General features: G+C 44.4%; 1 protein-coding gene and 1 long non-coding RNA gene across 7 annotated transcripts in view; one reads left to right on the top strand and one right to left on the bottom strand.

The window, feature by feature from the left end:
* The window catches only part of LOC138849697 (uncharacterized), a 57,627-nt gene extending 49,883 nt beyond the window's left edge, over nt 1-7,744 (top strand). Inside the window, exon 2 of the long non-coding RNA XR_011388747.1 lies at nt 1-7,744. This exon is cut by the window's left edge and continues 49,367 nt beyond it. This is a non-coding gene — a long non-coding RNA (uncharacterized lncRNA).
* Nucleotides 1-20,186, bottom strand: part of ATXN1 (ataxin 1) — a 451,390-nt gene that overhangs the window by 142,366 nt on the left and 288,838 nt on the right. The window lies entirely within an intron of this gene.

A 20,186-nucleotide genomic window follows, 5' to 3' on the forward strand; every position in this document is an offset into this window, starting at 1 on the left:
TTAAGTGCTGCTTCCCAAAGAGAGGGCGCCCTATCCTCATCATACACACCACACTGCTTTCCGGCCACGGTGCTAATTATTAGAAGACGGCAGGTCAGTGAATGACTCAAGTTCTCCAGTGAGCAAATCCAATTTACAGAGACAGTGGAGGGAGACAGTTACAGCAAAGGTATTGCTGAAGACCAGAGGAGCAGAAGGAGACAGAACCAGAACCTAGCAAGCGTCACTGAGATGCTAGTTACAGTCGTAGCCGCTTTTGCTAGGATTCCTAATTTAATCTTCATCAAAACATGCAGCTTTTATACTTCATTAAAATCCCCCTGAAGATTCTTCCAGTGCAGCTGCATTTTACTTTCACATTGAGTTTTTGCACTGAATTCAATGTTCTATTCTTTAGTCACTGTAACTTAAGAAGGCCTTCATGGGGTTTTATAGTCGAAGAGCACTTAAAGCAGGGGTTATGATCTCAAGTTCCCACCTAACGCACAGTGTGTGGGGTTCAAGTTACCTTGGGATTTCAAAGTGTCAATCAGATCCTAATACTCAGAGTTTTCAGTACTTCCTACCACATCGATGGTTTCAATAAAAATCAAGAGACACCACAGCCCTTGTGCCTGTCAAGACGTAGGGGCCCCCACATGAGCCAATCCAACTACATGACACCCTCCTCCCCTCTCCCCGCCCCATTTCCTGTCACCTCCTTCCCATGTGCTATGCTGGGACAGATGGACCTTTGAGCCCTTGTTCACACAAGGGTACGATCCTGTCCTTTTGTAGAATGCATCACCTCTGGACAATCACAAAACTTGTTCCCTTCACTGGAGTCTCCCTCCCTGGCCCCAGCCGCTCTGTTTCTTCTTTATTTACTGTACGTGGTCCCCAGGGCACACCTGGCAGGTGGCACTGCCTGTATGACCCTTGGCTATTTAATGCTTCTTTTCTATACTAGAACAAAGGTTCACGAAGGCAAGACCTTGGCTCCCTGCTCCAACCCCAGCACCTACGGCAGTCCTGGCACAGAGAAAGCACTCGGTAAGTATTTGTTCAATGATTAGAAGTGCTTGAAATTACCCCTTAATGGTAGGATACAAGGGCTTTGTTTCGCCTGCCCTGTGCAACCACGTACAGTACAGTCTGAGCACCACCTAGCCAGACTAAAGCATAAGAGAAAGTCCACACCAGATTTGTGTCTAGGCATCCAGACCACTCCTGGGCCTTTAACACTTTGAGTGGAGAGAAGTCTAAAGTACTCTTGCATGCATGCAGGGTTTCTTAATTCCATTTTGATAGTAAGTCTCTGTATCTTTAATAGTTGCTAACTCATGTTTGTTTTTGTTGTAAGGGCTAAGGAGATAGTGGCACTCTCCAGAAGTTGGATTCTTAGTAATCTGTTAAGTATAACCTCTACTCTGCCCACAGTGGACCAACGAATATTGACAAGCTTGTGCCAAAATCAAAATAAAGCTATCCCATCATTTCAGTGCATTAATTCAACATCCTTTCATTAGAAAAGCTACAGTTCCACTCTTTTGTTTTAACGTATAAACATAAGGTCACTCCACGTCCATCAGCGTGCAGGTTCAGAGCTGAGAACCCTACTACAGCGTTGTTATGTCCTAGGTGCATGCAATCACTGGCTTAGGCCAGGTCCTACAGCCTGAGTTCTTGTCTGCAGTGGGCTTGGCATACAACAAGAACTAAATGTGTGGCTTCAAATGGTGTAACAAAATTGAATTCTTGGCATGCAGCTATCAAAGGTACCATCCTTATGGTAGCCACATGCCAGAGAAGAAATCCACAGTCTAAGATTAGACTCCTCATGCAAAACAAAGTAAATGCGTTCTTTCTGAAACTGCACAGGGACGGGCCCTCCGGCTTACAAATTTCTTTCCTTCTCCTTTAAGGACGTCAATGGGCATCTCATTAATGTTATAATTTGAGAAGTGTTTTCTGCCTCTACTAGAAGATTCGCACTGGAGGAAAATATCAGACTTACCAATGAAAAAAGGCAAATTGTTTCATGTTATTAATGATTTCTGCTTTAAATCAAGCCACTTCTACTCTTTAAGTAAGTTTGAGTAGGTAAGTTTGACCAAAGAAATATCCTGAAATTACAAGGTAACTTAAAAAAAAGTCTTGTTATTATTTCCAACTCCTTAGGAGCCAGGATTTCCTCAGGCCTGTGCAGTACCATTAAAAACAAAAAAGAACCAATGACAGCAAAACAGAATAAATTGGAAACCAAAGTTAGAGAACACTGCAGCTCCTGCCCATAAACTCATTTCAGATTTCTATGTTCATCACAAAACCTCACTGTTCTTTTTGAAGTTATACATTTTATGTCAGCATGATACAGTGAAATCTAATAGACATTATGCTAACAAAATTTGCCTTTATCAGTTTTATATATTGAAATTTCACCTAAGATTGTGTTTGAAAAACAAGCTGCTACAAAAAATATTTGTAAAAGTACCAAGTAAAGGTAATGAATGAGATTTGGCCTCGGTGGGGGGAGGGAGGATTATAACCATAACTCTGCAATGTCTAGATAAAGGAAATAGAAGAAAAGAACCTGTCCCTGATAGCGAACACTTGGACACAATAATCTCATGGCCCACTTGATCTCCCTCTTCTTTTTCACCTCTCAGGGTCAAGCCGGCAACATCTGGAACAGTCTGTGGTGATGGGTCTGCACATGGGGACGGGTCCTTAGGGAAGGGGGTATAGGAGGAGTATTCACTCAGCGGCACTGATAACACAGCCCCTGCCCTCCCCTCCCCATCTGGGGCGCTCTGGTTCAAGGAAGGAATGTGCTGTGGTACAGAAGGCATGGGTCTGTGACTCAGACTTGGGCTGCAAGGCAGAGTGTTTATCATTAGCATGGTTACTCTGCGCTGACTCACTCCCATCCTGTTGAGCTTCTCTTATCTGCCACCGGGGAGGCTAAGTGTTTGCTGAAATTCCTCAGTAGTTCACACATCCACAAAATAACATATAAAACTCACCTTGCACCATACTAACTGATCAATACAGAGCTTCCTTCCTCCTTGGGGTCTTGCACAGTGGACCAGGCTGCTCCACCAACAGAGATCAAGGTCTCACAGTGGGAAAGGACTTTCCAGGAGAGGGATGGAGCCAAGCCCCTGTCCTGAGCTTCTGGCAGGGGCTCTTCCAGAAATCGAGGCATCCTAACAGCTCTGAGGCCCATTCAGCAGCCACCTGCGAACTCACCTGATCCCAGAGGATCCAAAGGATACCAATGTGGGGAACAGGGCTAAAGGAGAGGAAGATTTCTCCAAGAGCCCACCCGGTGGGGGACAGAACAGCTGCTCCTGGGTAGCTGCAAATCATGAATCACGAATCCTTTCATTTAAGTCCAACTCAATCTCTTCTAAGCATTAAATGGAGGCACCTTCTCTCCACATTTAAAAGCAGGCATTTGCCACTTCAGCTGTACAAATTATATAGGATTGAAAATAGTATGGCTGAAAGAAACATGAAGTTTGTAATTAGAGTTCTCTCTCTCTCTCTTTCTGTTCTTCCTCCCCTTCCCGAGGCAAACAGGAACAAAGTGAACAGAAACATGGTTGTTTAAAAGGTTAAAAGGTTGTCACCCCCGGCTTCTATCTTTAGTCTTGCACTCTTTGTCTTTTTGAAGACACAGGAGGTACATATCCGCTGTGTACAGAGGGTTCAGGGCTCTGTCTCTTATTGGCACCATCTCTGGGGCAGTTCACTGAGGGGGCCAACTGTCACCTGGAGCCCCCTTGTTTTTGCCCCCTGCAACTTAGTTAAGGAACAAGAGGGATGCCTACTACAGTGAAGAGATTCTGCAAACAGCAAACGGCAGCCACAGAGGGAAGACTGGGAATTCCAGGGTAAAACAGTTGAGTGACTCCTGAGGACAAGGACTGTATTTTTTTTTCTCCTGGTGCAGGGTATAATGCTGGCATTCACTGAGTATCTGGAGTTTCAATACTTGCAGGGCTAATTATGTGATGTTCAGATGACAAATACAGTTGTGAATCCGTAACTACTCATGACTTTTAAGAGAATGAACTTTTCTGGATTTTGCATAGAATAAGATTAAATTCAGCTGACAAAATGAGAAGATTTAGGCGTCTAAATCTCACATTCCAATGAGTACCTATTAATCTGCAGAGGAAAAAATTAAATCTTTCTTTAAAACCAAATAGGATGAAAGTTTCTGAGAATTCATCTGTGAATCAAAACCAGAACAGAACGACCAAGGAGCATTCAAATGAAGGTTTTGGTTTTTTTTTAAGAGAGATTGCTGATTTTTCCCCTCTCGTTTGGTGTGAGATTTTGGACACTATTTTCTTTCAAAAGGCTGGTGTCAAAAGTATTTAAAGTATCTACATAAACATGTCTTTTCATATCCTCTGGATCCTACAGTACAGCCTTCTAGCACTAGCACCCCAAATTTTGTAATCACAGGTGGGTTTATACTTTGTGATTTTATCTTTTGAAAATGTTAGGCAAGTGATTCCCCTTCAAACTCCATTACTGATTCAGAATTTCGAGATCTAGAATTCCAAGATTCTGACCATGTTTAGCTGGCTGTATTTTTTTTTTTTTAAGCTTAGGAATATTTACCTCATTTAAGCTTTCTTAAATTTAGTTTGTTCACCATCATTTGTGTTCAAACAATGTGCTAATGAAAACTGATCTGGGCTTTAAAGCAAATCTTAAAAAATAAAATCAAAAACCTTTCTTGTATTTGCTGTGTATGAAAGTCCTTGAGCTTTCAATTCAGAAACTCAAAACATCTGGGTTCAAGTTCTGGCTAGGGCATTGGCCCTTGAGTAATCTTGCAAAATCACTGAACTTTTCTTAGCATTGGTTTCATCATTTCTACTGAGTGGGTAAAAGGAATAATTGTCTAAAGAATTCTTCTGAGGGTTACATCAGTGGATAGCAATGGGCTTTGTAAACTATATGCAAATTACAGCACTTTATCATTATCATCATCATCTTCTTTGGTACTAAAAGTAAGTCCAATTAGAGAAGGTAGGAAAGAATCTAAGGGGTCCCCTGCCCGGTACCTGGCCTGTGCCACAGAAGGTGCACGTGGGTCATTTCTAGGTCACAACCACAGCCCTGTTGTTTCCGTATAAGTGTGAATCCGCTGTATCAGAATAAACTGTATTTCCAACCCAGGTAACCAAAGCACAGCGACGATTGAGTAGCATGTTTGAAATCAGGGTTGTTTCATGAGTTACATCAGTAAATATGAATTGAGCACTTAGCATGTGTCACACGCTGTTTTAGGATAAGTGTTAGAGCAGTGAGCTAAGCAGGCGACATTTCCGCTGTCAGCGAGCTGACAATGAACTTGATTCTTCTGCATTCCAAATCACTGTTTTCCCTACTCCCTATTATGCCAGAGTGTGCTCAGAGTTCATTCCCTGTCTCTCAAAGTATAACCAATGTAGCAAATTATACCTGGGCAGCACCTTGCTAGCAGGAACGGCTCTGTCCTGTCCTGTCCCCTGCTCCGTCTACTGCCAGGGTCTCTGTGGCTCCAGGGATCAAAATCCTATATAACTGGACCCCTTGCAGAACACATGCTCAGGAAGCGCTGCTTCATTCACAGTGTAGCCAGTAATTCAGAAAGTCCCCTGATTTGTACTGATTTCTCCCCAAGCTAATTATTACTGCCCACACAGTACAGGTAATTCCTAACACTACACAAAAGTACCTCAAGACATCTGTGGAAAACGGAATTAAAAGTAAGTTTATTTTAGTTGGGACAAGAAAAATATTGAAATCCATGGATAGTTTTTCAAATTACACATTCACCTTGCAAAATTTGAAGACTCCTCATGTATGTTTTAATTCCATTTTCCACAAACTTTACTGAAGTACCTTCATGTGTAATTGGCATATACTTTTCATCTCATTAACGTAGACATAGTGCTTTTAAGCAGCTCAGCAAGAAGACGTTAAAACAATCTTTGTGCTCAACTGGCAAAACTAAACAGAGACAACGTAGAGACAACGTTTTAGGGGCCGGGGTTGTGCACCAGTTAAGCACCGCTTACAATGCCAGCATCCCACATGGGCACTGGCTTGAGTCCTGGCTGCTTCACTTCTAATCCAGCTCCCTGCTAACGTGCCTAGGAAAGCTGCTAAAGATGGCACAAGTGTTTGAACCCCTGCACCCACATGGGAGCCCTGGATGGAGTTTCAGTCTCCTAGTTTCTGCCTGGCCCGGCTCTGGCTCCCAGCCTCAACCAATGCAGCCATTTGGGGAGTCAACCAATGGGTAGAAGATTGATCTCTATCTGTCTGTAACTCTGCCTTTCAAATAAATAAACAAACCCTTTTTAAAAAGAAACATTTAAAAATATGTTGTTAGATTATTATAGCAGAGAATACAGCTTAGAAATTAATACAAAGAAACCAGCACCAGCTGAGATTCAGAAATGGAATTAAAAAGCAGTAATCTACATTACATAAACTATTATCTTCTGTGTTTCTGACTCTCCTTGTCTGGGATCTTCGATGGTGTAGCAATTAGCAGCTTGTGTACATGAAGGGGCAGAGACACTCACATTTCCGAAGACTCTGAAGTGCTCACCACATAGAAAGAGGCCATCCGAGGGAGTGGGAGAGGGTATGTGAAAACACGTGTTGGGCATGGCTTTGGGAAAACAACATTTATTGAACATCTGCAGAGAAGGTTCTAGGAGATGGAAGAGGATACCAGGGGAAGAGATCATCTCATCAAGTCACACACACCAACTTGATGTCAAAAATAATAGCAATAGAGCTGTAGAAAAGTTGCACTATTGGAAAACAAACAACCACATTAAAAAAAACCGACAAAAGACTTGAACAGACACCTCACCAAAGAAGTTATACAGATGGCAAAAGACATATGAGTAGAAGCTCAACATCGTATGTCATCAGGGAGCTGCAAATTACAACAATAATGAGATACCTGTACATAACTATGCAATCGGCCATAAACCCAAACCTGGTAGACAGGAAATGCTGGTGAGGGTGTGATGCAACAGGAACTCTTACTTGTTGTTGGTGGGAATGCAAAATGGCACAGCCACAGGGGAAGACACGCTGGTAGTTCCCATATGTTTCAGCAATCACACTCCTTGGTGGAGAGATGCCCACACAAAAACCTGCGCTTGAACATTTAAAGCAGCTTTATCCACAATTGCTAAGATTTCAGAAGTGGGTACGTGAGCTGCAGCACAGCTACACAATCGAATGTTACTGAGCAATAAAAAGAAATGAGCTATCAAGCCATGAGGACCCGTGGAGGAAACTGACGTGGGTATTGCAAAATGCAAGAAAACCATCTGAGGAGGCCACCTAGCGTCTGAGTCCAATTCTCTGTCATTCTGGAAGAGACAAATTTATGGAGACAGTAAAAAGATCAGGGGTGGTGGGGTTGGGAAGGAGAGACCAATAAGCAGAGTGCCGCACGATGCAGTAATGACGGGCATACATCAGTATACACTTGTCAAAACCCACACCCTGCGCAATACAAAGGACGAACACTAACATAAACTATGGGCCTCAGTTAATCAGAACGTTTGGATATTAGCTCATTGTCTGTAACAAATGTACTGAGAGATATGTTAACAGAAGACATGGGAGCCAGGAATGTGGGACTTCTCTGTACTTTCCAGTCAATTTTTCCATAAACTCAAAACGGCTCTAAAAAAAAATAAAGCCTATTAATTAAAAAAAAAAAAAACCAAGGTGCACTGTCAGCTGTTTGGAGTTCCCCCCAGGACATGCTTCCAGATAAGGGGGAGGGCCAAGTGGAATCAGACAAGAAGTCACAAGAAAGACTCCTGGCCAGGGTTTGAAAGACCAGAGAGGATTCATTCCTTGGTCAAGCCCCCAAGAAGTTGCAGGGACTGAGACGGACATAGGCACGGACAGGTGTCAGAGGGTGCCCTGGGAGAAGCGGTCAGAGGGGCAGTGTATCGGACCGGAAGACAAAAGCTACATCTTAAGTAACTGGAAATAAAGAGAGGTTTGTCCAGAGGGGATCCTGGAGTTAGAATCTGAAAAGCAAAGTGGACTTGAGCGAGTGACGATGGGGTAGCAGGAGGAGTCTCTAAGTCCAGCCAGGATACAACATGAGAGACAGGGAGAGATACTCGCTACAGAGGAGGCTGTGAGTCACCAGTGGGGAGAGAAGGCAGACAGAAGAGATGGGGACTCAACAAGAAGGAGAACTTCCCAGGGAGAGGCACAGTGAGCTTGCATCAAGGCAGCCAAGACGGAAGAGTCATAATTTCTCCCAGTTGCCGAGCGTGGTGAGTGTGGTCCCTCTGCTTCCTCTAATCTCACCATACGTGGGACAGGACAAGGGGTCAGTATCACTGACGCCAGCGGGAAAGAGAAACAAGACAGGGAGAGGGGCAGACAACGGGTTCCATCAAAGAACTTTCACTCATAAATCCAAGTACTGGAAAAACCAGTAGCCATCCAAATACTGTAAAATTCTGTATTTCTGGACCTGGAAAGATGTTCCCAACACATTGCGAGGTGAGAAAAGAAGGTTCAGGAAAGTGCAGCAAACACGATTCCCTTTTGGTAAAGCTGCATGTGTTTATTTGCATCTGCACACACAGAAACGATTCTGGAAGAAAACACACGTGAATGCCAACAGTGGTGGACATCCACCGGTGACAACCACAGGCTGCCTAGCCTGTATCTCCCTCATTCCTCTTTAAGCTATAGAAGAGACTCTAGGTATAAGGTCAGTTTTGTCCATCTCATAATTCAAGCTTCAAGTAACACTTGCCTTGATAAGGACTGAACAAGCAGTGCCTTACACAAGAGCCAATGCTTGCTTTCAACCAGTGTGGTGCAGTCTCCTTATCCTTATCGTTACATAAACGACTTCAGCAGCCACACCCTGCTGCAGAAGGAAGAATGCAAATGGAAATTCCAAAAAGCTGAAGTCACAAAAGTAGTGGCAGCAGCGGCAAAAACAGCGGCAAAGGAAATTGCCTTAGGTAGACGAGACAGACCTCCCCACACGGCTGGAACTCGTTTCCTTGACTCTGCAGGAGGTTTCTTGATTAGTCTATTTTAAAAATTGCTATTGCTTAAAAAACAATCCTAGCTAAAAATAACATCAGGATGCACAAGATATGCTGAAACACCTCACAATGCAAATTATTATGAAGACAGGTGTGGCAGCGTGATCAGGCATCAACACGAATCAGTTTCTCTACAACTGGTCCAATCCCCAGGGTCAGGTTTATATGGTTTGGTCTATCCATTCAAATTGTTGCTTTGGGGCCAGCTGTGTGGTGCAGCCCCAGCCTGCAGCTCCAGCATCCCATATGGCGCTGGTTCGAGTCCTGGCTGCTTCTCTTTGGATCCAGCTCTCTGTTATGGACTGGAAAAGCAGTGGAAGATGGCCCAAGCCCTTGGGCCTCTGCACCCATGTGGGAGACCCAGAAGAACATGCTGGCTCCTGGCTTCTGATCAGCTCAGTTCTGGCCGTTGCAGTCATTTGGGGAGTGAACCAGTGGAATGGAAGGTCTCTCTCTCTCTCTCTCTGCCCCTGCCCCCTGTATCTGTCTTTCAAAAATATAAAATAATTCTTGGGAAAGAAAAACCTGTTGCTTTATATGCAAAGAAGGGGAGGTGGTATTTGGGGGTGGAGAGGGCAGAAGAGAAGAACAGGAATCCCAGTAGTGGTGTTTTTAAGACTGCTTTATCTTTCCTAAGCCAACAATTTCATCCTACAATCTGTTTGGGGAAGTACCTTTAATTAAGAGCCATCTGTTCCTAATTCAACCTTTCTATGGACATAAATTCACCATAGCTGTTTACTCGGTTTCATTATTCAAGTATATTGTTTTGATCATTCCTATAGTTTTCAATTCTATGGCTTTAAGGGAGGAGTTTGAGACAACAAGCTAGGAAAAATTTAAACAGTTAATTTTCAGCTTATCTCACACATTAACAACAAACCCTGTCCAAGAGTTTAGGAGGGAAAGAAGCTGAACTATTACCTAAAAGGCAGCTTTAAGACTGTCTGATGATTGCATTTACTCCTGTTTCTCTTGTTCCCTATAAAACATGGATATGCTTTTGGTAAAGACATTTAATTTCTGTTTCCATCCACTGACCACTGAATATTTTGTACTTCCACCTACTAAGTAAGGAATTGTAGCAATAATCATAGGAACAATGGTGGCACTAACAATAAAACCCACAATAGTCATTTATCTCCTGCACACCTCAATAGCAACATCCATAAGAACTTTCAGACTCTAAGGCAAGGATGGAAAGTCAAAATTTAGTTTGGGACTGGTTATTACCTTATAAAGAGGAAGTAACCTCAAATTGTTATCAGACTAACTTCCTCCTCAGGAGCCACAGGAGGTGAAGAAGTGAGGAGGCAGTGGGTACCATCCCGGGGCTAAGGCTGCTGGTATACACTGAGGTTTTATGTTACTGGGGGCACTGTATATTAATCAAAGAGGGGGAATCTCATTCCCCCTCTTTTTAAGATTTATTTATTTATTTGAAAGGCAGAATTACAGAAGGCAGAGGCAGAGAGAGAGAGAGAGAGTCTTCCATCCGCTGGTTCACTCCCCAAATGGCCGCAACAACTGGAGCTGGGCCGATCTGAAGCCAGGAAGCCAGGAGCTTCTTCCGGGTTTCCCATGAGGGTGCAGGGGCCCAAGGACTTGGGGCATCTTCTACTGCTTTCCCTGAACACAGCAGAGAGCTGGATCAGAAGAGGAGCATCCAGGACTCAAACCGGCACCCATATGGGATGCTGGCACTGTAGGTGGCGGCTTTACCTGCTATGCCACAGCACCGGCCCCCTCATTCCCCTTTCTATGGGGCCTACTGTAACAACGTGCTCAATGAATGCATGCATTTATAAAATGTGCATGCATGTTAACATGAGATACTGAGGTTTAAAGCAACCAGAGACTTTTCCAGTGCCATTGAGTTACCATCTCCCATCCCAACAGAACACAAAATTTAGATAGATCCTGCCTCAGAAGAGAAGCAGAGAACAATTGGGTAGGTTTGTCTTAGTACATCATACGAGAGGTTGATCCATGAATCCGGACCAAGTTCTTGATTCTAAAAATATGGAAGTCAGATTGGAAGGACTCTGAAGTCTGCCAGAACTGCGCAGTAGACAGCGTTGGCTCATGGCCACCCAAAGCTAGCATAGCAGCATTTGCAGATTCACTCACAGTGTGGGCAACTTGAGAAATGCCTGCAGAATGAATGAATCCATGAGCTGTGTATGTAGAGTTGGTCTTGTGTATGTTTGTGTGTGTGTGTGACTTTCATTATGGCCTGAAAAAAAAATACATACATCACGTACGAGTCTGCCCTTAAGAAGGTACTACTCGATCAGGAAAAGCCAAAATAAAAGTTTTATACAGTGTGATGGTCGCAGTGGTAACACAAGGCTATAAATAAAGAACTGCTATACCAGAGAGCAAGCAGTGAGAAATGAGGAAGCCAGGCAGAACAGGCATCCAAGGTAGGACCTGATTACACTAATTCACACCAAGGTGTTAATACCTTACCTGTGGCTTCAGTCTTGGGGTCATTTGCATTTTAATAGAGAACAAGCTGAAGGTTTTGCTGGATTTTTGAGGAGGGAACTGTTTCTAGTAGCATTTCAGGCATCAGGTGAGGGGTTGGCAGGGATGTCCTTAAAGAACACTACTAGGTAGAAAGTCCACTTCTAGTTCTGTCATTAATAAAGGTTCCTGGGCCAGGGTTGTGGCATAGCGGGTAAAGCTGCCACCTGCAGTGCTGGCATCCCATATGGGCACCAGTTTGAGTCCAAGCTGCTCCACTTCAGATCCAGCTCTCTGCTATGGCCTGGGAAACCAGTAGAAGATGGCCAAAGTCCTTGAACTCTGTATCCATGTGGGAAACCTGGAAGAAGCTCCTGGCTTCAGATCGGTGCAGCTCCAGCGGCTGCAGCCAACTGGGGAGCAAACCAGTGGATGGAAGACCTTTCTCTGCCTTTTTTCTCTCTATGTAACTCTTTCAAAATAAATAAATCTTTAAAAAAAAAAAAAAGTTCCCGGGGGTGGCCACGGTGGCCAATGTAGCTTAGGACACATGCACCCCACACTGGAGTGCTGGTTCAAGCTCCCGTACTGCTCCCAATTAGAATTCCTGCTCATGCACTCTGGGAAGCAGCAGGGGATAGATAGCCCAAGTGACTGGGTCTGAAGAGGGATTTTTCACACCAGTGTTCACAGTGGCATCAGTCACAATAACCAGATGGCGGAAGCAAAGTAAAGATGCATGGATGGAAGAGAGGACAAGCAAAATGTGGTGTAGACAAATGCAGTAACACTTGGCGTTACAGAGAAGGAAGTCCTGACATGGCTGTAGTATGGATGATCCTTGAGGATACTAGGTTGAATGAAGGAAGCCAGTCACAAAAAGATAAAAGCCTAGAATTGGACTTATTTGAAGTATTTAGAGCGGTCGGACTGAGACAGACAAGTCAGAATGGTGGTTGCCAGGGATGGGACTGGGGAGAGTGAGGAGTTACTGTCCAATGGGTCGAGATTCAGCTTTGCTGAGGTCTGGAGATGGATGGTGGCGATGGCAAACCCACAATACGACTGGACTTCAAGCCGCTGAACTGGACATTTTAAAATGTTTGAGAATCAGTTTTATGTTATACATCTACTATCACAATAAAACAAATAGAAGAAAAAGACAAAGCTGGTGAGTTATACCACAGCTTTGAAGCTTACATGCAGAGTGATTCAATTATCATTCAGTTATTTTATATGGAAAGCTATCAGATAGAAGGCAGAACGGATGGCATCACTGCTGATGGAGGCACGTGCTTGCTAATGGGCATGTCTGAAAGCAATGGCACCCCAAAGATGTCCCCAAGGATTGGGTGAAACGCCACCAACAGAATCAGCTCAATCCTTCCATTCCCAGGGCTCCTGCAAAATTCATTCACCTCAGGCAAGATCCCTGTCAGCCTAATCGGAGTGTCTACATAGGAGTTTTCTCTACAGGCTGACCAAGGCGCATGGACTGATGCAGGGCATCTGGGAGACAGAGGAGACTGGACCAGAAAGGAAGAGGAAGGTGAGCACCTACTGAAAAGGCCAGGCAGAGCCATGGAAGTCAAACTGTGCCTCCTTGGAAGCTTTCCCTCACTGCAGCTGACCTTTAGCCACTGGTTTTCACGAAAGCTCTGCTCGGCTTCCTCACTCCAACATTCTCCCTTCTGTCTAAAAAGTCGCCTAGCAATAAAAAAAAAAATCACAACTGCAAACTTGAAAAAGATTTTATCAGAAGACAAACTCATCTTCTGTTAAATAATCCCAGCCATGGTGACATAATTTAATCACAAAAAAACTGATTTAAAATTTTCAGTTTCATAAACCAAAATACAGTTAGGAATGTAAGACACAGAGAAAGAAAAAAATAAATACAGATGCCTTAGAGCTCAGCATTTCTGCGTCTGCTGCCATGTGTGGTGCGGTTTGAAGTATCTAGATACTGAGTGATGTAATAGATACAGCAGAATGGATCAGAAGGGTTTCACGGTCAAGTTGAATGAAAATAATATCCTGTAGCTACAACCTTGTGCCCATGTCATAGAGCCAGACTAGAGAGAGCCAACAGAATGCAAGGCTGCCTCACTCACTGGAGTCATCCCAGCTCTGTGAGACTGGGCAACCTTCAATAGAGCAAGCACAGGAGTGTGTGTGTGTGTGTGTGTGTGTGTGTGTGTAAGAGACTCAGAGAGAGATTCCACTGTTACTGTTCTCTCCAGAGAATCTGCAGAAAAGAAGGTGGGGAGAGCGGCACTCATTTGAATCAGGGTAGCCCATCCTCCTTAACAAGATGCTCATAACACTTAGCACGCGTCCCCTCATCAGCCTCCACATCACTGACGCAATGACTGCCCATGTATACTAATGAAGGAAATCGAGCAAAGCTTTGGAAACCGTTCCCTTCTTTCAGACATATTATTACAACTTCTCAAAAACCGAAAGAGTAAACACAAGAGATGGTTTTGATCACTGTGCTGACTTTAATGTGTTCTTATGTCCCGTGTAGCCAAACATGGTTACAATGCTTAAGGTAATATAGGAAGCATAGGCCAGAAAAACTAAGTGAAATAAGAAAACCAAGGAAATAACACACAGGTGGCAGAAAACACACACCTGCTTCTCCAGCTCATTTCCCAAAATAAGAAGCTGCTGTTTCCTCCCCCTATCATCCGTATATTCTAGAACAGGCTGCATACTTGCTTATAAAGAGAAGTCTATTATTTGCATTAATATTTTGTACACAACTTCATGAAAGCAGAGAGCTGGCAATGTCTGCAGTCACCTCCATTCTGAGCTTACTCCTTCATCGGGTGCTTGTTCCAGACTCCTTTTTGGAAGCCAGAGCGGATTGAGTACAGCAAACCCTATCTTCCTTTCAGTATAGAATGCAATGAGTCAGTGTTTATGCAATGATCTGCTATTAAAGCAAATAAGCAGAATCAGGCACTCCAAAACATGCCATGTTTTCATTTCCATTTCACATGAGAATGAAGCTCGCCAAATTTGGGCACTTGAAATTACCAGGTCCCCTATCGTATGTTTCTTTATCAGTCCTCCACATAATTGTTTACCTAAGACTCTCAGATAAAAGTGTCTAAAAGGCTTGCCACGTTTCTCAGTAGCAAGCAAATGCCTGTAAGCTCTCATCACACCCTGGGGTTTTTTCAAGCCCTTCCCTCTCTTTGAAAAACTCATCCCATCAGTTGGTGGTGTCTGCTCATTATATATGGCACGCACAGCAGCCGAGCCACCAGCCCCAAATGTGCAGAGCAGCGCCCTTGCGTGAGTGTCATGCTCACGGAATGCTCCAATCAGTGAGCCCAAGATGAAGAACGTCTGTGGTCGAGCAGCCATCTCACACGGAGCTGATGTTAACAAGGCTGATTCAAACTACACGGAAAAAACATAGGAATCCGAGCTTTGAAAGTGGCCCACTTGCCACCTGAAGAACAGGTTCCGGGTTTTGGTTTCCCATCTTGTCTTCCGTGCACCCCACAATTCCCATTTCCTCTCATTAGTAGGTTAGGAGAGATGCAGAGGCGGAGTCACAGGCCATCTCCAGCAGTCTCTCCTACCCTATCTAAACTTGTCTGCATTTTCTTTTTGCAGGAAAAAACAATTTAGAAAGTCTGGCAAACTGCTACTTTCTTAACGCACAGCTACATGCCGATGCCTGCCATTTGCACAGATCAAAGCTAGCACTGTCGACGTTTGCGCAGTCACCCCAAGGGCTAAAAGTACCCCGCGACTTCCACCAGTATCCTGCAGCTTCAGTGACAACAAACCGGCGCCTGGAACGGACCGTGAAAACCACAAGTTCTCACTCTCGGTAACTTGAATTTAGTGAAATGAAACAGTCACTTCTATTTTAGTATTTTTGAAGAGCTATAACTAAAAGTATCGTTGAAAGGTCAAATCTTCAGGGTGATGGGTGAGTACTAGTCCCATGTGAGATGAGAGACATTTTCATTTTTAAACATTTATTTGAAAGAGTGATCAAGAAAGACACACACACGAGAGAGAGAGAGAGAGAGAGAGAGAGAGAGAGAGATGAGGCAGGGGATGGGTCTTCAATTTGTTGTTTACTCCCCAAGTGCCCACAACAGCCAAGGCTAGGCCAGGCCAGGCCAAGAGCACCATTGGGTTTCTCTGTGGGCAGCAGGGACCCAAGAACTTGATCTATCGTCTGCTGCCTCCAAGGCATATTAGCAGGACACAAGATCAGAAGTACAGAGTAGCCAGGACTTGAACCAGGCACCCTAATGTGGGATGCAGGTGTCCAAAAGTGGCTGTAGCTTAACAAATGTTAACAAATTGTGGCTGTAGCCACAAATGCCCACCCCAGAGACGACTATAGAGAGCCCAGGAACTGTGGACAAGCAACCATCATGAGGTCACAGGTAAAAGCGTGTCGGAAGGAAACTTCCAGCTGGGGCAACGTGGCACTACTGTTGCAAGGAGATCCTGGCTGAGACTGTCTTGCATCAGCCCTTCAGTGTGTATTTATTTAGAACCCAGAATACACAGGAGAACCAAGACCCCACAAAGGGGTGATGTGATGAATGCCACGGATGAAGGTCCAACCCCTCAGTACACTCAGGGTTCTGCCGCTGATTTCACACTGATGGTGTTCAGGACCTGAGCCTCTGTATCTTCCGCTGAACTTTTTTTTTTTTTTAAAGATTTATTTATTTTGAAAGTCAGAGTTACACAGACAGAGAATGAGAGGCAGAGAGAGAGAAATAGGTCTTTTATCTGCTGGTTCACTCCCCACATGGCCACAATGGCTCGAACTGCGTTGATCTGAAGCCAGGAGCTTCTTCCAGGTCTCCCACACGGGTGCAGGGGCCCAAAAACTTGAGCCATCTTCTACTGCTTTCCCAAGACATAGCAGAGAGCTGTATGGGAAGAGGAGCAGCTGGGACTTGAACTGGCGCCCATATGGGATGCTGGCACTGCAGGTGGCGGCTTTACCTACTACGCCACAGCGCCGGCCCCACTGCTGAACTGTAGAGCACCTCTGTCCTTTCTGGTCACATTTGGGAAGTCCTGTTGGCTCGGAGCCATATGTCAGCTGTAGTACTTCCAGAAGTCCTAGCTCTCCTGGTAAACGTCTCTTTGGAAATGGCCCTGAACTGTCTAGGCTAACACAAGTTCTAGGTTTCTGCCATCCAACCCTGTTTCCCTGTGTCTTACTGATCATGTCAGCCATCATATTTGAAAGCTCTTAGTGGCTTTGCTGCTGTCTTCCAAATCAACTCTACAGCCCGCAGCAGAGCTTATGAGAAGCTCATGACCCAGCCCCCCGGTGAGACCTAGCCATTTCCTGCACACACTTCTCTAGGCACTCTCAGCGACTGGCACTTTTCCAGCATGTCATGTTCTCTCTCACCTCCGAGTATCTGTTAGCAGGAGAGTAGAGCTAGGCCTCTCCTGCCCTTGAATTGGACAAGTTAGGCTTTGCTCAAAGCACCTTAGGAGACAGGTAGAAAAGTACTTGTGTACTGGGGGGTTGCCCTCTCTTGCTGCTTTTGGGAGCTCTAAGCCACAGGATGAAGATGCTCAGACAAACCTACATGAGAACAAGAGACCTCATGGAGCAGAGACAAGCTGTCCCAGCTGCGGCAGCCCCAGCCCCAGCCCCGCGGGGCCAACCAGCCTGCCGACAGCCAGCCTCGTGAGTGAGGCCAGCCCAGATTAATCAGTACCAGCCAAGCTGACCCAGATAGAGAGAAATAAGAAAGGTTGGTTGCTTTAAGCCACTAGTGTTATGTAGTCTATGCTAGCAGATACACCCGTTTCTTTTTCTGCTTAATACCTCCTCATCCTGTGGATTTGAGAGTGAGAATGTCCTTGAACCCAGGAGATGCCACACTGGATTATATCCATGGCACCCTGTGGGTACCACTGGAAAATTAGCCATGGGATAAAGCAGTTAAACTATTTTCTCATCTCTTGCCCCAGTGACTAAAAGCTCCTTGAGCACTGTGGATGGCTCGCACTATAGCACAAACACAATAAATATGTTTTTTAAACAGACAAAAGAAAGTAGATATTTAACTTCAGGATTTCTTCTACCTTCAGTTTCAAAGATTTAGACTAGCCAATTTTTAACCTATCACCACCTAGACTTGGTAACTACATCAAAGTGCATCTTAATGTTTCTTTTTCAGAGTTCCACTCATCAATGGCCTCTGGGAATCTCCCTTCTCTTTTTATAGATGAGACTATCATATCTTCCAAACTCACTGTGCCTCTCAGTTTGACTGATACTAAAAAATTCACCTAAAAATCCAGGGTCCTTAGGGCTGGCACTGTGGCATAGCAGGTAAAGCTGCCGCCTGCAGTGCTGGCATCCCATACGGGCGCCGGTTCAAATTCCAGCCAATGCAGCTCTCTGCTATGGCCTGGGAAAGCAATGGAAGATGGCCCAAGTCCTTGGGCCCCTGAACCCATGTGGGAGGCCCAGAAGAAGCTCCTGGCTCCAGACTGGCTCAGCCTTGGCTGTTGCGGCCAACTGGGGAGTGGACCAGTGGATGGAAGACCTCTCTTTTTCTCTTCCTCTCTCCCTCTCTGCCTCTGCCTCTCTGTAACCTGGCCTTCAAATAAATAAATCTTTTAAAAAATCCAGGGACCTTGGCAGGTGTATATGGCTAATTCTGACACATGTTCCCCCCTTCACTGTCACAAGTGCTCCACTCTATATGTCAAAGAAGCAGAAGGTTGTAACGACACATAACTGAATTCACTGGCAATGGAATGACAGTGACAGTTAATGACAATTCCTATTACAGAAGGTAATTTTTCTACAACAAAGGAACTAGCAAGTTGCAACTGCTCACCTGTTAATTTCAGCAACACACCATGATTCAATTTTGTTTTGTGAAATTCATCCTTGCAAGAGTACCTCAGCTGCCCAGACAGCTATCACAGGCTGTTAAGCTTAACATACTTTATCCTATTTAATTCGTCCAAGGCAAAAAGTGGCCAAGCCTATTTTACAGATAAGGTCAATAAGGTTCAAAGGAGTTGGGCAATTTCTCAAAAACCACAGAGCAGTGAATGGCAAGTCTGGGGTTGAACCCAGTCTTTTCTTTGGACTGATACCTTTCAATTTGATGCTGCTACAGTGATAGCAGGAACTTTCTTCTTTTGGAAGAGAAGGAAATAGAAGCACCAAGAAATAAAGTAGCTTACCCATGGTCTCAAAGGATCCAGATGGGAAACCAACCAACATGTCTATTCTTAGCCTGACGTTGTTGCTACCGGACCGGGCCCAGGTGTCCCCAGCTGTTTGGATTCATACCTACCGCTATGATCGACAACAACATATTCAGGAGGGAGAGATAACAAGTTCTTTCTATTCTAGGTGTGCTTCCAATTACTGTTGATCCAGATAGGTTGTAAAAAGCAAAGCCCAAAGTTCATGAGCTCTAACTGGGCTATCATCTGCTGTGCTGAATTTCTTTATAAAATGCAAACATCAAACCTGGAGGAGCACTGTAATCTTCTACCTTTAGTGCCATTTGCATGAGTCATATTTCTTATTCCTACCAACATCAAAAGCTACCTTTGTTACCTGTGCATCATGATGAACAAAGAGCAGTTGCCACTAAGCGTTGAATGAAGAGTTATGCAATGGATTTTTTTAAAAATCCAAAACGTAACTTCTCTACAGTATTAAGAGGCACCAAATAGGCACCTATTGTTCTAGGAACACGCAGTGTCTTCTATCACTTAGACCACTTCAACAATTTAAAATAATGACCTTCTGAGCACATCCCACACTGTCAAACCAATTTATTTTATTTCCTAAGAAACATTCTGAAACACAGAATGCTACGAAAGTGCAAACAATTATCCTCAGCATTCTTTCCCCAACCTTACCACCAACAAACAAACAAACAAACAAACACCTTACTCCTTTTAATTCCAGTTTCAGACTTTCCCTCTCTAGTCTCACTCCAGCTTGGAAGAGGGAAATGAATATTTGCTGAATAGTTCAAGGGTGCCAGAGATGCTCAGCTTTACACTAACTGCTCTGGTCATGATGAACACAGTACCATGCAGTTATCTTGGTCATTCAGCAGAGTGACTAAGCAGTACGAAGACCATAAAAAAAGTCTTTCAGCAATGAAGGGAAAGGCACTCATACATACTTCACCTCACACATTAGTCTCAGATGCTCTGGGGACATCCCTGTGCGGTCGGTTTCTATTGCTACAAGTCCCTGTCTGCAGTATCTTTCTCTGTGAGAAGCATCCCCTACCCCCAGGACAACACTGAGAGATGCACTCCTAGGGGTAAGTGTCAGCCAGATGCATTGCCCACGAGCATCCTCAATGAAGTTGCCATGGAATAAAGTCCAAAGGCATCCAGTGCCACTTGCCTTGACTGCCCAATTTTAGACTTAATCTAGACAAGGCCAACTAGGTTGGGGAGTTTAAGATACATTCCTCAGGATGCCTATGTTCTTTGAGATCCAAATCAGAACATGGTGGAAAAAGCCATTTGTTGCAACTCAACGTGGCACCAAGGGAGGAGGGGAGCAATTTAAAAGAAGAGTACCAGGTGAGCAGGGTTCAT

This window comes from Oryctolagus cuniculus, chromosome 5 (assembly GCF_964237555.1).
Source record: "Oryctolagus cuniculus chromosome 5, mOryCun1.1, whole genome shotgun sequence".
NCBI lineage: Eukaryota > Metazoa > Chordata > Mammalia > Lagomorpha > Leporidae > Oryctolagus > Oryctolagus cuniculus.